Source organism: Camponotus vicinus, unplaced genomic scaffold, assembly GCF_025532165.1.
Source record: "Camponotus vicinus isolate PSW18456_S1 unplaced genomic scaffold, iyCamVici1.0 SCAF_14, whole genome shotgun sequence".
Classification (NCBI taxonomy): domain Eukaryota; kingdom Metazoa; phylum Arthropoda; class Insecta; order Hymenoptera; family Formicidae; genus Camponotus; species Camponotus vicinus.
In genome coordinates this window covers 6,928,032-6,946,445 of record NW_028141950.1, presented here as the reverse complement: position 1 = coordinate 6,946,445, position 18,414 = coordinate 6,928,032, and the positions used below count along the sequence as shown (strand labels likewise).

The following is an 18,414-nucleotide window of genomic DNA, read 5'->3' as shown; positions in this document are numbered from 1 at the left end:
TTACACGATGCGTACCATCATATTAGAATAAATCGTCATTGTATTTATAACTATTTTTTATCAGCTGGAAGAAAAGAATATGAATAAGATATTATTGTATTATTAATCATACGAGCACAAAGGCATTTCGAAAAAAAATATAAATTTATATGTAAGCAATTATCCTTGTCCTCAATATGTGTACATATAGGATGGCCAAATAAAAAGGCAGGAAGATAATAAAATGCGTAAAATTAAATTATAAAATAAATGTAAAATTAACGTAAAATTAAATTATAAGATAAAAATTTATTGCGATCTGAGAAATATATCGAGTAAAAAGCGGTTGTCAATCCGATTTTGTAGAGAGGAATCGTCCCTTTCGGTACTTCCTCTAAATAGAGACTCTTCCGAGAAAATTGCCGTGATAGAAAAAGTAGTCCCGTCATATATAAATGCAAAATGGATCTCTTTGCTCCTGAATATCGAGCCAATTAACTCGTTACATATTTGATTAGTACTATTATTTATCGTTGCTACGTTGATGGGGGTAATATTTCGCATACTTTTATTCTGACTCTCGAGAAAATAACATTTGTTTCGAAGCTACAAGAAGAGCTCCCAACTTAAAATAAAATGAAAAGAATGAAACGGTTGATACATAGTTCTCTGTTCCGAGCAACATCTAAAATTTAAATTTATATCATCACTTACATATACAAGATAATTTGCCAAATTTACAGCACAAAATACAAAATGCACATATATAAGGGCTAAAGTACTTTTAATCGTTGAATGCAACTTTTATCTGCTACTCAAAAAATTTGCCGCTAGTTCTTTAAAAAGATAAACGCCGATAATTTTTTTTTCAGCATTTCGCTTTCTATCTATTTTATTGCAATTTACGAAAATTTCTGCGAAGATTAAAAAATATATGTATCATTCTATGTAAATTATATATATTATATATTTATATATATGATTTATATATTTGAACAATTTTCCTCGCAACAAATTCGAATGATTCGCGTCACTGCTATTGAAAATATGCATAGATGCGTCGATAAGCATACATGTAATAAATCGCAAGAAATCGATTGAAGAATTATATATATTCATTTGACATCTCTTCGCTTTCATATTGTAATTCGCATATACTTGTCAATTGCGCGTTCTTACTATTCACCGCAACAATTAATCATTCGCCACAACGATTACTTGAAAACATGCGTATCATACTAATTCGCCCTTGCACTAATCGCAAATAATATTAAAATGTTATAACTTTACGTTCCATCAAACTGACGATTGTGATTGCCATCAATAGCATCAATTAATAAAGATTTAGTGTGAAATATTCATCGTTTATTTTAATTGTCTACGTAATATCATCCCATTGATATAGTATTATTTAAATTTTTTTTCCTCACAAACTTTTGAGTGCTCTCTCGTACACAATTTGTGCGCATCCTTAGCCCACATAAAATCTACGTGATTGAATTTTGACCATTTTAAAATAACGGTTTCGAACGTTGTGTTATTTGTAATAAAAAAATAAAAAAATATAATTTATTTTTTTATTAACAAGAAATAAATTCAATAATTATTTTTAGCGTTATTTTTCAAACTTAAGTGCCATGATTTCTATGCAAACAAAAACATCAATAGCATTACATTCTTTTAAAAATTGAAAATAATCGGTTTTGATAAAATTTAATTCTTTTTATTTTAAATCAGATTATATAATTCTTTTGCATGTTAAAAATGAATTAGGCTTGTAAATTAGTTCATCAACTCAGAGGATTTTGGAATTATAAATTATAACGTAATTTTTCCATCAATCAATATGAGTCCTATGTATTCATGTTAAAAAAATAATGTTATGATATGCTATCTTTTAATTATTTATTAATAGCTTACGTTGAATTATTTTACATAATTTTAAGAATTTTTAACAGAGGTTTAGAATTTTAATGAAATTGAATTTATGTAAATCTTCTTGTTTTTCTTTAATTAAAATATAAAAATGATATGCTCAATTATTAATTATCTAAAAATTATAGATACCATATCACCAGAATACATTATTCAAAAATTATATAATACAATATAATATATCTAAAAATCTCGATATTGAGAAAGGAAAAAAATTATATGCATTTGTCTCTAAATATTACAAACCGACAAATAAAATTGATAAAATTAATTTATCGAAAAAAATAATGTTACAAATATAAAATATAAAGTTTATTCCTTTTATATTAGATTATTTTTTTAATTAAATATCAATAGTTTCTAATTAGATCATATCAATCATATTTTTTATCCTTTGCAGAAATCACCTTCCAGAAGATTAACATTTCCTAAACATCTTGCAATAAATCATATTTCTTCTCACATTAGATGTTATCATTACAATAATTCTGTGCACAGATAATTTCTGATGTACGAACAATTTTGTGATAGTAATTCTATACATAATTTCTATCTCATTCGGTGACTTTAAATATGATTAATGCATGACTTCTTTTTATTTCCATTACATAAGTATTTTCTTGATTCTTCGGTATATGTGTGAAAAAGATCGGAATTCTCTTTCTCTTTATCACAAGAAAACAAGCGTATTGTACTAATTCCTTTTTACATTAATCATAAATAATAATTAAAATATTAAAATATTAAAATATTTTGCCTTCATATTTTTTCAGCGAACTCTGAACGATTCTGATTGTCATCATTCGCATTAATATTAATCAAGATTTAGTATGAAATATTTATCATTTATTTAAATTGTCTATATAATATTATCCTATCGATATAACATTGCTTAAATTTTTATTCTTCATAAGCTTGAATGCTCTCTCATACACGAGTTTGGGCGCATCATTAGCTTATATAAAATCCAGATGATTGAATTTGGGCCACGGCACTTCGTACATATCCACTACACTGGGAAGTATGCGGCACAATCTTTTCACATCCTTGAAGAAATACTTTTGTCAGTTATTGATTTTGTCAGTTATTGCTTTTGTCAGTTATTGCACGATTTCCTTTAAATTATCTTTCTGATTTTACGTCAAAACTTGACTTAGCTACACAATTAACACGAATAAATCTCTGCTATGTATTACTTACGGCGATATTAACTATCAAATCGCCGTAGAATATTGCGATAGGTACCGCGATATTCGCCAGATCGTAGTTTGGAGGTTTCAGCCGAATTATATATCAATAGATTTCTCGCGCGACCGTAATCATATTTGCGAAACTTGTCCGACTGGATTCCTCGAGCGTAGTGTTCCATTGCCTTAACCGAGATGCCGTCCAGGAAGTCACTTAAGATGACGGGTTGCAAAATCTAAAAATAAATAGAGAATAATAAAGATATATATAAAGATATATGTTAAGTTAAATCTACAGCAATCTATAGTCGAGCAAGTTAAAATATGATAATCGAAGCTTGGATGGAATTATACTTCGATCGCGATATTTGCGAAATTATGTACTCACGTAATTAAATTGCCCGCGATCATCACCCCATGTCATAGACATTATATTGTAGCAGAACTTGTCGGCGAGATGCTTTGATCGCAGATATTTTTCAAAAGAAATCTCACAAAATCGCTCCGGAGAGATTAGCCATGAAAAAACAATCGCAATATCTGCAATTGCATATCTTTTAATCGTGATGTATTTTACTTTTAATTCTACATTATTAAAGTTTTAACGATAATTTAAGAATAAATTAATTAATTGTTATCCAATTTTTTTCACAAATTACGCTAATTTATGAAAGCTTCGAGAATTGCATCAATTTTAATTTTAAATCCTCGGAGAATATCTTGTTAAAATTGGAACCATAAATTCAATATAGACGGCAAAAACAAACAGGATGTGAAGCATGAAAAGAGACGTAAGTTTTTGAATGTTTAGAATTAATTTTTTCGGAAATTTGTAAAAAGTATCTATTGTATTTCTCGTTTATATTTCACTATGAGACAAATATTCTTTTTCTATTTCACAAGAAATTTTTTTCATTCTATTGATAGAACAAAAATTGAAAAATAACACATTAAGTCAATAATATATAAAAAACGTAAGCAGTAAACAATGACCATATGATCGTAGGACAAGTATTAATATGAATTGATTATTAGATTTAAGTAGCTAATCAAAAATATCGATTTCGTCGACGACTGCTAACGTTGTAAACATTTTTTTTATATCCCGTAACATTTATTTCTAATGTCGTTAACATTATTTTTTCTTCTTTAGATAATAGTTTACAAATTTTATCTGTAACAAAAAAATAAAATGTACTATATTTTTTATATTGCTTTCTTCAGGTATACATGATAATAAATCTACATAACAGATATATATATATATACATATATATCTTTTAACATCACTATTAAATTATCACTATTATATTACTTTACTTTAATCATTCTCCTGAAGGGAACCATGAATCGTAACAAACTTTGCATATGATTTAGAAAGATTACTGGTCCAAAGTTGATCATCATTTTCACCATTCGAGCGATTTCCGGACGCTCTGATGCCATTATGTAAAAACAAGTTGTGCCCATAGAATGGCCAACACATGTGTGCAATGGTTGCGATCTCATATTCGTGATAAATGTAATCATCGCGGATACATCAGAGATGCCTATTTCGTCAAAGCTAATGAAAAATTCAATCAATATAAAATCAATATAAAATATAAAATATATGAAATATATAAATGTGCACATATCACACATAAACACACACACAGAGAAAATAAATATATTGTGTACATATGTATATAATATATTAAGTGTTACGCACGTAATATAAGCAGAAACTAAAATTAGCACAAAAAATTATGTACATAAAAAATCAAGAAAAATAATAATAAATGCATATTATATTGGCACAATTAAATGTGAGATATCTTTAAGACGATGCATTTTCAAAAGTGTAAGTAAATATATATAAAAATTCTTGTGTATTACGTCAAATTATAATTATAATGATATTGTAACAATTATTATTATCTTATTTTTATAACACATTATTATTCCTATTTTATTTTGTTGTATTGGTACCTAAAATCCCAAAATGTCGGATTCGACGGAGATATTGAGGAGATATGTGCCTTCGAGTAGGTAGTATCACGAAAATTTCCCAACCAAACATCGTATCCCTGATCTGCTAATAGATAAGCTAAAATAAATAAAAGTGTTGTAGTATCATATTATATATATAATATTAATTTCTAAATTTTGTGGCATTTTTACGATAGAAATAAAATTGACAATGTTATAGCAGTTTTGCGATACATGTATGCGTTTAAAAATTGATTAATGATCGTACGGAATGCTTTGCTTTTGCCAGGAATAAGCTTTGAGGAGCTGGCTGTAAGACCGTGCAGCAGCAGCACGGGTAAAGAATCGTTGCCACCTGGGATACATAATGTCAAGAGATAGTCGTCCTCCGTCATTATAACGTGAGCTTCCACGGGATAACCAGCTTTTCTTATCATCTCCGGCTGAAAGAAAAGAACTATGTAAGAAAAAAGAAAAGTTGACCTACTAAACTTGAAATAAATTTGAGTGACAAGAAGTGCATATTATATTTACTTTCAAATAAACATGGCAATTCTATAATACAAATAATATAAATATGATACTTTAATATCTAAAAAATATGAAGAATTAATGTGTAAAATCATTATAATAAAAATAACTATGAAATTTAAATCAAAATCAAATCAACATCAATTCCAATTAAGTGTAATTGTACAGTAATTTGTAGCAACTGTAGATCCTTTCGCGCAATAGAATATGAGACTCGATAAAAATGATTTCAAAGCATATTTAAAAAAAATTAATTTCTTTTATATTCACCTTTTAAATTAATTTTTAATTAAATTTAAATCAATTTGAAATTGAAATAAATATTTAAAAAAATATTATTTAATCATATTTAAAAAATATTATTTAAAAAATAATATTTAAACATATTATATATTTCAAAAAAGAAAAGAATCTTTAATGTTAATTGAGTAGTATTAATTAGTATTTATAAGTATTAAATCTATTCTTAGAGAGCTACAAAAATATATAATAATACTATCTCATATATCTTTAAAAATTGTATATAATTTTGCGGAATTAATATTTTCCATTTTAAATAAAAGAATTAATAGCGGCATAAGATCACTTGTTATCATTTTCAATACCATTGAAAAAGTTTATCGAAATATTAAAGATTTTTAATCTTCGTTTCTATAAATGAAAACTTTTATTTACCGTGTTAACAATACGTCAGAATTGAATTCGGTCTTCGACCAAATAGTCCATATTATTCTCTTCAAGAGAGTGCTTAACTGAGGGATCACATTTGCTAGGGCCTCACTGAAACGATCACAAACGACCACAAACGGCAGCAAGTACATGATAAATTTCATCTCACCCACGAATGATTCAATAAACAGTAAGAGAAAACGGACAATTCGAGAGTTTTTCGGAGTGAGATACATGTTATCGCAAATAAAGCAGAAGACGTGCGAATATATATGTATAATAAACGCGATATGAATACTACACACACACACTGCGCATAATTATGCTTATCATCATATTATAACGAATCGTCATTTCGTTTATGACTATTTTTCATCGGAAGAAAAGAAGAAAAAAAGTATTATGCACTCTTATGCCTGTTTAATCTTTGCTTAATTCACTCTTCGTCTCCTTCTAATTGTTCCTTTAGAAAAAGACAAAGAATAAGTTAAGCTGAGATTAATTAAAGTTAAATGACGTTGGTAGAAATGGCCATTAATCATACAATCATAAAGCATTTAGAAAAATAAAAATATGAATACATATATACAAGAGAAATTGTCAAATTTACAGCGTAAAATAAAAAGCGTATATATATAAGAGCTAAAGTAGTCTTAATCTTGAATTTAAATTTTACTTGCTGTTCGGAAAATTTGCTGCTAGTTCTTATGTCGCTTTCTATCTGTTTTATTGCAATTTTCGAAGATTTCTGCTAAGATCAAAGAATAAATATTAACAAGAGTTTGTTAACATTTTTAACATAGGTTTCGAATTTTGAAAAAAAAATTGTATATTGAATTTTATTAAATTATCTTGTTTTTTTAAAATTATAATAGAAAAATAAAACAAAGTATAAATGTTAGTATAATGTACAATGATACATAATGTAATGGACAAAGTATAAATGTTTATATCAATTATGCAAGAATTATAGATAGAGTATCAGCAAATATCGATAGTTTCTAACTAGAAGATATCAATTATATCTTTTTTCCTTCACAAAGAGTCTCACGGAAGTCTAATATTTTTTAAACATCTTGCAACATTTTATATTTTCTTTATCATTGGAAATTTTCCTTACGATAGCTCTGCTCTTAAGAAAATAAAACTGTCAAATCTGATAACAAAACTGCGCACTAACTGAATAACTGATCATTGTAACTGATGACAGCACAATCAATATATTGATCAGCAGAATTTGAATCTCGGTGCCTTTTTTTATCAGTTTTGACTGTTTTATCTTCTTGTAATTTCTAATAATCTGTTTAATATTCTGAATTTTAAAGGATCCAGATTATTAAACAAAGGATCTTAACTTACTCTCTAAATTTCTTAGAGTGAAGCTTGCACTCGAAAAATTGATTATCAGAAATTAAACCGACTAAAAAGAAAAAATATATTTTGGACCTTATGTTAATACTAGTCCTTTATATACATTTTAAATGACGAAAAACTGAATACAAGTTAGTTAAATTTGATGTCGCTGCATAACGTCAAAACGAAGAAACATATTTAAGAAAAAATACTGATTAGCTGCATCAGGCTCGTCAGTTGACGTTTAGAAGATTTCAGCCAAGATCAAAGAACAAATATTAACAAGACGTTGTTATATTTGTAATGCAATTTATGTTGCTTTCCATAACATTTTGATACAAATCTTGTATAAATTACAACGTAACTTTTCTATCAATAAAGATCCCATATATGCCTGATAAAAAATTTCAATATGCTATTTTTTAATTATATTTTTTAATTATTTATTAACAACTTACAGTTTTGAATTATTTTGCATATTTTTAACATAAAGAATTCTTAACATTGGTTTTGAATTTTGAAAAGAAATTGTATATTAAATTTTATTAAATTATCTTTTTTTTCTTTAAATTATAATATAAAAGTAAAACAATGTATTATCAATTATCAATTATCCAAGAATTATAGATAACGCATGAGCAATACAATAATCAAAAATCATAGTACAATATTGTTGTGTTATATCAAAATCTGGATATTATTAAAGGAGAAAAATTACACTCATTTATAATTTTTTCTACAAATATTACAAATCGATAAATAAAATTTTTAAATTTAATTTATTCAGAAATAATGTAATATGAATATCAAATATAAAATAATTTATACTCTTTATTAGATTTTCAAATACCGATAGTTTCTAACTGGAGGATATCGATTATATTTTTTTCCTTCACATCTTGACATCTTTACGATTCATCGCAACAATTAATCATTCATCGTAAAAACAGTTACTTAAAAACATACGTATTATAACTCGTCTTTATATTAATCGTAAATATTATTAAAAAATATTATGTAATATATTAAATAAAATATTAAATATTATATAATTTATTATATAAAACATTAAATAATATTAAAATATTATATAATATTTACGTTCTATCATGAACTGACGATTCCAACTGCCATCAATCGCATCAACATTAACAAAGATTTAGCGCGAAACATTCCTCATTTATTTTAATTGTCTTTTGCAATATTTTATTCCCTTGATTTAACATTGTTTAATTTTTTTTTCTTCACAAGCTTAAGTACCCTCTCGTACACGAGTTTAGGCGCATCCTTGGCCCATATAAAATCCACGTGATTGAATTTGGACCATGGCACTTCGTACATATCCACCACATTGGGCAACGCGCGATAGAGCCTCTTTACGTCCTTGAAAAAATTCTTTCGTGAATTATTGCATGCGATTTCTTTTAAATTAGTTCTATATTTAATATTTAATATTATAATTCTGTATATTTAAACTATTTATATTTATTAACTCTTCTCCATTTTATACATTAAAGCTTGACTTGTACACAATTAACACGAATGAATCTCTGCTACGTATTTTATCTGAATGTCTATTCTTTAATTACTTACCACGATATTAATTAGCAGATCGCCACGACCATACAATAACGCGATAGGTACCGTGATACTCGTCAGATTGTAGTCCGGAGGCTCAGCCGAATTGTATATCAATTGATTTTTTTCGCGACCATAATCGTATTGGCGAAACTTGCCCGATTGGTATATCTGGACGTAATGCAGAAATGTCTTACTCGAGGTGCCGGCCGGGTCGTGATTCAGGATAACAGGCAGTAGAGTCTAACAATCAATAAAAATCGATATACAGGGTGTAACAAAAAGATCGGAACACCGGATCTCGAAAAATATGAGATGTGCAAAAAAAAGTTTCAGATAAAAGTTGTAGAGCTTAAAATGATCTATTTACTGATTTTATCAATTTGACCCTAGACAGTCGTTTGAAGGTCACATGAAGGTCACCTTTAATTTTTTAAACGGAATCCCCTATTTTTTATTGCTTATTCTTATAGCTTATCTTTCCAAAACACTATAATAAAGTATTTTTTCATCGAGTACTTTTCGAGTTATGAGGCTTGAAATAATCTCTTAATTTCACATAAACCATAAAATATCTAATAAAATATTAATTTTTCGATTATCTTACCTTAATACTTTTATACACAAAATAATGTGAGGAATCAATTGGTGTAAAGAAAAAAACATAATTAGTTTTAAGAAAAAAGTATGCAATTGTTAATTGCAAATTACATCTTTTTTCCTTGAAACAACTTTTATCTGAAACATTTCTTTGTACAACTCATATTTTTCGAGACAATCCAATGTCCCGATCTTTTTGTTACACCCTGTATACTTAATTCAAATTGAAACATAATCATGCGATCATGAAATGACAGAAGTGTGATGATCGAAAATTCGATCGGAGACTTATTTCGACCGCAAATCATTACTCACATAATTAAATTGCTCGCGATCGTAACCGCAGATCATAAATATTATGTCGACGCAGGCATTCTTTTCGAGATTCTGCTCGCAAAGGTACTTCGCAAGAAATTTCAAAATATCGCTCTGCGGCAGGATTTCGTCGTGAAAGAAATATCGTATTATTATCTGCAATTGAATATCTTTAATTTGTAACGTAATTTGCTGGAAATTCTTTTATTGTTATAATTTTAGCAGTATTTATGAAACATTTTTTTAATGAGATAATTTATTTAGAAGTTACGAGAGAGTTGCTTCAATTTTGATTTTATTTCTCGAAGAACATTTAATTAAAATTGAAATTAAAAATTAAATATATATAACATATATATATCACATATATATATATAACATATATATATAATGATAAATTCTTGAACGTCGCCAGTAGATAAAATAAATGAAAGTAATTTAATCGACCACACCGGCAATATTTATTGATGGAAAATTCACAACGTTTCGACCATGGGTTTTGGTCCTTATCAAGTGAACTGAAATTATTACATATAATATAAACAATAAATGAATTACAATAAAATGTGACCAAAAAAATGGAGAAAGAAGAAAAAATCATATACATACATTATCTTAGGTAACTAATACGTGGTGAGAAATAAAGAAATCACTGTGTCAAGTCATGTCGACCTCTCGATCCAACACAAAGAGAAAGACTAAACCACCTTTATTAGTCTATCATAAATATCGTTTAAACTTTCAGTGTCCTTTTGTAAGTTAACAGTGTTGTCAGACTTTTTTATGAAAAACATTTCAGCAATTCTCTCTTTCTCACATGTCTCTCATTATGCAGAATAACCGGTGTTGACCAATCGAAGTCATGATTAAGTTCCAATTTATGTTTGCTAACCACAGAAAGATTGCTTTCGTGCAATTTAATGTTGTTGCAATGTTCTTTGATACGAGTGCCTAAATGTCTTTTTGTTTGGCCAATATATGACATATTACAATTTTTACAGTTTAACTTGTAAACAACCTCAGTCCTGTTATTAATAGGCAATCTATCTTTTCCCCGTTTAATTAATGAATTCAGTTTATTAGGTACATTATAGACAACCTTCAGACCAACATTTTTGAAAAGGCGACTAATCTCATCACTCAAGCCCTCTACAAACGGCAACGAAATGTAAAATGATGTAGTCGCATTATCTCATTCCGTATTCATATTTATATTGTCGCGGTGTTTTAAAAATTCTAGTCTTTTTTTAACGTAACGGTTAGTAATTTGAGTTGGAAAACAATTGTTGGAAAGAATCTGTTTAATAATATCGATGTTCTTAAAATGAAATCGAACGTCGGATAATAAAATTGCGCGGTCAACAAAGCTATAAATGGTGTTAATTTTATATTTAAACGGATGTTTGGAATAAAAATTAGTGTATCTATTAGAACAAGTAGGTTTTCTGTACCAATCCGTCAAAAGCCGACCATCCGAGCGAATAACAGTCGTGTCCAAAAAACTAATACGCGAATCATACTCAGTTTCATGTGTAAATGTCAAACGTTGATGATAGTCATTGAAAGTCGATATAATCTCGTCAATTTTTGAGCGTGGAACAATGGTAAAAATGTCATCAACATATCTATAATACAGCGGCACATCAAAACTTAATAAACTTAAGCAATGCGTTTCTAGATCATCCATCACGATATTTGCCAAAATAGGTGACAAGGGAGACCCCATAGGGCTACCAAAAATCTGTTCGTAAAACTGTCCATTAACCGAAAAACTAGTGGAATCCAAAACCGTTTCTATCGCGTATAAAAACTGAGACAAGTTAAATTTAGTGTTAGGCGCAATATAATTCCAACGTTTAGTAACACCATTTACAACTAAATCTTTAGGAATATTAGTAAAAAGTGCAGCAACATCAAGTGAAATCATTAAATCGTCATCGTTAATAAATTTATCTTTCAAACTATTGGCAAAAGTCCAACCATCCTTAATGTGAGATTTAGGTTCCAAAATCGAAATCTGTAGTATATCGTGAATGTATTGCGCAACATTATATAACGGACTGCCAAGTGATGACACAATAATCCGTAGTGGAAAACCCGCTTTGTGAATCTTAGGCAGACCATAACACCGCGGCAAGTTACCATTAGTAGAGTTTAATTTCCTATATGTAGTCTCATTAATTAAATCATTACTTCGCCAGGACTTAATAATAGTATTAATCCCTATTGGTTAATTTTCTGATCGGATCCTTATTCAATTTTCTGTAAGTACATTGATCACCCAAAAGAGCCTCCATCTTACTCACATAATCACTTTTGTCCATGATTACTGTGACTTGACTCTTATCAGCCCTGGTGACAAACAAATCATCATTATCACGCAAGAACTGTCTACAAAGAGAGAATCCCTTAAGAATATATCTATCTACAGAACTAATATGCTTCCTCTCACAAAGGAATTTTTGGAGAGAATTAGCGATCGAAATTCTGGTCATTTCAACGGCTTCCCTGGGGATGCGATTATAATTGATTTCAACACTGTTAACTTACAAAAGGACACTGAAAGTTTAAACGATATTTATGATAGACTAATAAAGGTGGTTTAGTCTTTCTCTTTGTGTTGGATCGAGAGGTCGACATGACTTGACACAGTGATTTCTTTATTTCTCACCACGTATTAGTTACCTAAGATAATGTATGTATATGATTTTTTCTTCTTTCTCCATTTTTTTGGTCACATTTTATTGTAATTCATTTATTGTTTATATTATATGTAATAATTCATCACATTTTATTGTAATTCATTTATTGTTTACATTATATGTAATAATTTCAGTTCACTTGATAAGGACCAAAACCCATGGTCGAAACGTTGTGAATTTTCAATCAATAAATATTGCCGGTGTGGTCGATTAAATTACTTTCATTTATATATATATAACATATATATAACATACATAACATATATATAACATAAACGAAAAATGTAAAGCAAAAAGATATATTAATTTTGTAATCTTTATCACATATATTACTTTACCTTAAATTCTCTCCACAAAGAAACGAGATATTTTATCTTACTTTCCATATGGTTTGTAAAAGCCACTGGCGATAAGCTGATCATCTTTTGTACCATTTGTGCGATTTCCGGACGCTCCGATGCCATTATATAAAAACCAGTTGTGCCCATCGAATGACCAATGTACGTGTGCAATGATTGAGATGTCATATTTGTGATAAATGTGATCATTGCAGGTAAATCATAGATGCCCATTTCGTGAAAGCTGATGGAAAATTTATCAATAATGGAAAATAATCAATATATTATCATAAAATATGCAAATATATATGTATATATCACATAATATATATATGTGTGTGTGTGTGTGTGTGTATGTGTCATTTATCTAAATATTTATATCATATAGAGAATGTCTAAATAGATATTGCTTAAATAATTTTTGTGCGTATGATACATACTACTTTTTAAAATAATTTTTAAAATAATGTATATATATGTGATATAAACATTAAAATTTAAAAATTAAAAAAAGAGCATATAATTAAGCATATATAATTAGTAATTAGAATATATAAGTAAGCATATATTGTATGTAATAAGTTCATCTATTTGTTATCTATTAGTCATTAAGTTAATTCCGATTATTGTTACAATATTGCTTTATCATATTTTTAAAATTTTAAAATAATTTAATATTTTAAAAATGTTTTAAAATAATTTAATATTTTAAAAATATTTTAAAATAATTTGATATTTTAAAAATGCGAGTACCTGAAATCCCAGAATTTTAATTCCGACGGCGATAGAGAAATATGTTTCCTCGAGTAAGTATTACCACGATAATTACCTAACCAAACGTCGTATCCTTGATCGGCCAATAAATAAGCTAGAATGTAAAGAAATATGATTTGAGATACTTATGGATATTCTTGTATCTATTATGTATAATTTGCATCTTAATAATAATGAAATATTAATTTCTATCTTCTTACATGATATATAATTATATAAGTTTCACAATATTTTCATATATTAATATTTTTTAATAAAACGAAGAATTACTTTGTAAAACGTACACATTATTATAAGTAAAATAAATATTCTCACATATAATTCATATAATATGAGTTTATTTTTTATTTTCTTATTTATTAAATATATTTAAAAATATATTAAATAAATAAGAAAATAAAAAATATATTTAATAAATAAGATACGTTATATTACAATTATATTACAATTATATTACAATTATATTACAATTATATTACAAATTATATTACAATTAAAAGTAATAAATCAGGAAATTTTTTCTCATATATTTGTCAATTAAATCAGTTTCTCTTCTAATAAAAATATAATAAATAGTAATATTTCGAGACATCTCTTATATATGTACACATGAAGATTGATTGAAGAATTATACCGAGTGCTTTGCCTTTGCCAAGAATGACCCAGTCGGCGGAAGTGCATAATAGACCATGTTGCAGTAGCACAGGTAGAGAACCGTTGCCACCTGGGATTCGATGTAACGTTAAAATATAACCGTCCTCTGTTTTTATAACGTAAACTTCCGCGGGATAACCCGCCTTTCTTATCATCTCCGGCTGAAAGAAGAATCAATAATAGATGCTGTCAAGATTGACCTGCAGAATGTAATAATTTTGCATTAGGTTAACTAATGTATATCTAATTAATATGAAGAATAATTGTTAAAAAAAGATAAAAATCAAATAGAGGTAATAATTATTTAATTAAAAACTGTCAGATTATTTCTAGAAATAAAGCGGAATTATTTTGAAATTTGATAATTATTTCACAAGAGTAAATTTTAGAGAATTAAATTTTCCGTCACATTTATTTCTCGAACCAATCAAAATGATTTTGATGATTGTGTCAATTAATATAAATACATAATACATGTATTATTTTTTTAATATAAACTAAAATATCTGAATTGAAAATTTTTCTGGACTTTAGGTTTCGATTATAAAATCATTTTCGAACATTTTTTGACAGCACTGCGGAAATTGAACTAATCGAGATAATGAAAATTTTTTTTAATTCTCACTTCTACGAGTGAAAAGTACGCTTACCGTATCAAGAGTGACGTCAGAATCGAATTGGATGTCATTCGACTGCTCCCAATTAGTCTGCGATATTCTCTTCATGAATACACTCGGCTCGTATGTCATGTTTACAGGCGTTGCTCCGAGAAAACTGCAGAACGACAGCAGACACACGAGCACGATGAATTTCATCGTATCGACGAACGATTATAATAAGCTGTGAAGAAAACAGGCGATACGAGTTTGCCGGAAAATGAATCGGTATATATGCAATATTATTGAGGAAAGCGAAAAGCAAGAGAGCGCGCACAATAAATACGACTGTGGACAACTGCCTTTTATTATGCATGCTGCTTCCAAAGGGATGAATCATTTGCTTACGAGTATTTTTTATCAGCTGGGAGAGAGAAAAAGAGGAGAAATATTATCGCGTTATTAGTCATATAGACATGAAGCGTTTATAAAAAATACATATACATGAATGATCTTGATTAGAGCGTGAAACAAAAGGCGTGTAAAATTAATGCATTGTGTTATGACAGATCGATAGTATTTTTAATAGTTCAATTAAATTCACATCTATTGTCTTATAATTGTGTCACTAATTCTTTATATCGCGCAGAAAAATAATCGACAGTGTTTGTTTCCTTCTCTTTTTACCTGTTTTATTTGTTCCCAATTTTTTTCCAAAATTTTTGCAGAGATTAATATTAATGTCAGGATCTTGTAAATGTATTTGTAATGCACTTTGATTTCTCCTATATCATTCTAACAAATCTGGCATAAAATATGTTACTTTTTCATTCATCAATTTAGACTCTATTCGTTCCCAATAGCTGAAAAAATAATATAAATATATATCATCTTTTACAGTTTTGAGTTATTCGCTTTTGTTAAGGGATTTTTACATTTCCCATTAAATTGAACACTAATTCTACTTTATTTCTTCGCTCTATGAAAGTTAAAAAGTGTATATTTACTTCTAAAATTCATAGATTGCTATTAATTTTATTAGTATATCAAAGCCTCAATATTAGAGAAAAGAAAATGAGATTTTTTATTTTCGCATTTTTAATTTTATATAAAAATTATACATATAAATTGATAAATAGGATTTATATTGATAAATATCATCGATATAAAATCAAATACGTAATTTATATTAGTACTCACTCATAGTTTTTAAATTTATTATATCAGTTATCTTTTCTTCGCTCTATGAAAGTTAAAAAGTGTATATCTACTTCTAAAATTCATAGATTGCTATTAATTTTATTAGTATACCAAAGCCTCAATATTAGAGAAAAGAAAATAATGAGATTTTTTAATTTTCGCATTTTTTAATTTTATATAAAAATTATATATATAAATTGATAAATTGGATTTATATTGATAAATATTATTGATATAAAATCAAATACATAATTTTTTATTAGTACTCACCCATAGCTTCTAAATTTATTATATCAGTTATTTTCCTTTATAGAGTGCGTCTTCTATAAAACTAATATTTTTACCATCTTGCACAGCCTATATATCTTACCTTATCATTAAACCTTATCCTTACAACAATTCTCTACAATAATCTATAAGGACTAGTTTGAATTTACTGAGAAACACAAGCGGTAGTAATTCTTTACGTAATTTTTCTAATCTAATTTGATGGCTTTAGATTATCTATCAACGCATTTCGTCTCGAGATATTCTCCTATTGTCATGATACACAGTTAATAAATTTAATTTTCTAATTAAATTTAATTTTACAACTTTTTTTATATAATTTGATGACTTTGTTCTATTTGATGTGAAAAGAAATCCAGCGATTAATATGAAAGATCAACGATGATACTATTGAGAATGATGATAATATTATTGAGAAACCGTCTACGGCATAATTTTGCATTATTATTCGCAAAAAACATTAATATAAATACCATGAAAATATTTAGTATGCGAGACACCAACACTTTCACGGGAACAAATTCTTCAAGTACTTCTTCGTTTCCTTCTTGAATAATTTCACTTTTTGCGCCTCTCGCATGCAACCTCAATCTTTGCTTCGTCCTTCTTGCTCATCTTCACTGACCCTCATCTACTCTAATGTATGTGTCGCACGTGCTGTCGAACCTTGTTAGCACTTGTTACGAGCAATCATGACGTATTTATCGAGGAATTTTTCCTGGCCACATAACTTATACGTAGTAGTCCACGTGATTGTCTTAATAGATCTGTCTTTAGGTGCAAAGTACAGCGTTTTTGAGATGCATATATATTTTATCTAAAGGCTATATTTTATATCTTATTAAAATGTATTGTTAGTTTTATCATTCGTCAAAAATCTGTGACGTTTTAATTAAGAAAACAAGATTGAATTTCATTGCTCGCATTTAAAAGAAGAATAAAGAATTTGTCAAATTATTTGTTCTCAAGTGCATATACAGGGTGTTAGAAAAGTCTGGAAACGGTCAAATATCTCGAAAACGAAACGTTTCTGAGAAAAATGTTTCCAACCAAAGTTGTAGGATTTCAAAAGATCTATTTACTAATAGGAATTGTTAATTGTAAATTACATATTTTTTCTTAAAAACAACTATGTTTTTTCTTTACACCAATTGATTACTCTCATTATTTTGTACATAAAAGTATTAAGGTAAGATAATCGAAAAATGAATATTTTACTAGATATTTTATGGTTTATGTAAAATTAAGAAATTATTTCAAGCCTCATAACTCGAAAAGTACTCAATGAAGAAATACTTTATTATAGTGTTTTGGAAAGCTCTCGAGATAAGCTACAAGAATAAGTAATAAAAAATAGGGGGTCCCATTTAAAAAATTCTAGGTGACCTTGCTCTGACCTTGGCGACGCCACCCAAGGTTAAACTCATAGCTCCAGTAAATAGATCTTTTGAAATCCTACAACTTTGGTTCGAAACATTTTTCTCAGAAACGTTTCGCTTTCGAGATATTTGACCGTTTCCAGACTTTTCTAACACCCTGTATGTATATATAAAGTATTAAGATGCTCCAAATAAAATACAGGTAAATTGCATTACATTACAATGGTGTTTTCACGCCAAAACACACTTATGTTAGCCGCTAAATCAGGGAAATCTATATCATCCTCGCTGTAAACGTTTTCGTAAACGGATAAGTTTTGGATTTTTGAAAGTCGAATGTGGTCACGACGAGGTAAAAATCAATT

The 18,414-nt window shown here is 28.0% G+C and overlaps 1 pseudogene across 1 annotated transcript; it reads right to left on the bottom strand.

Annotated features, from left to right (window-relative positions):
- Positions 1-2,319: 2,319 nt before the first annotated feature.
- Positions 2,320-15,412, bottom strand: LOC145965322 (uncharacterized; annotated as a pseudogene). Its single transcript, XR_014436666.1, has 12 exons — positions 15,237-15,412; positions 14,567-14,747; positions 13,912-14,026; positions 13,159-13,402; positions 10,119-10,274; positions 9,219-9,446; positions 5,341-5,515; positions 5,073-5,190; positions 4,422-4,665; positions 3,490-3,641; positions 3,115-3,337; positions 2,320-2,960 (listed from the first exon to the last, which is right to left on the bottom strand). The product of XR_014436666.1 is annotated as an uncharacterized LOC145965322 (transcript).
- Positions 15,413-18,414: the final 3,002 nt, after the last annotated feature.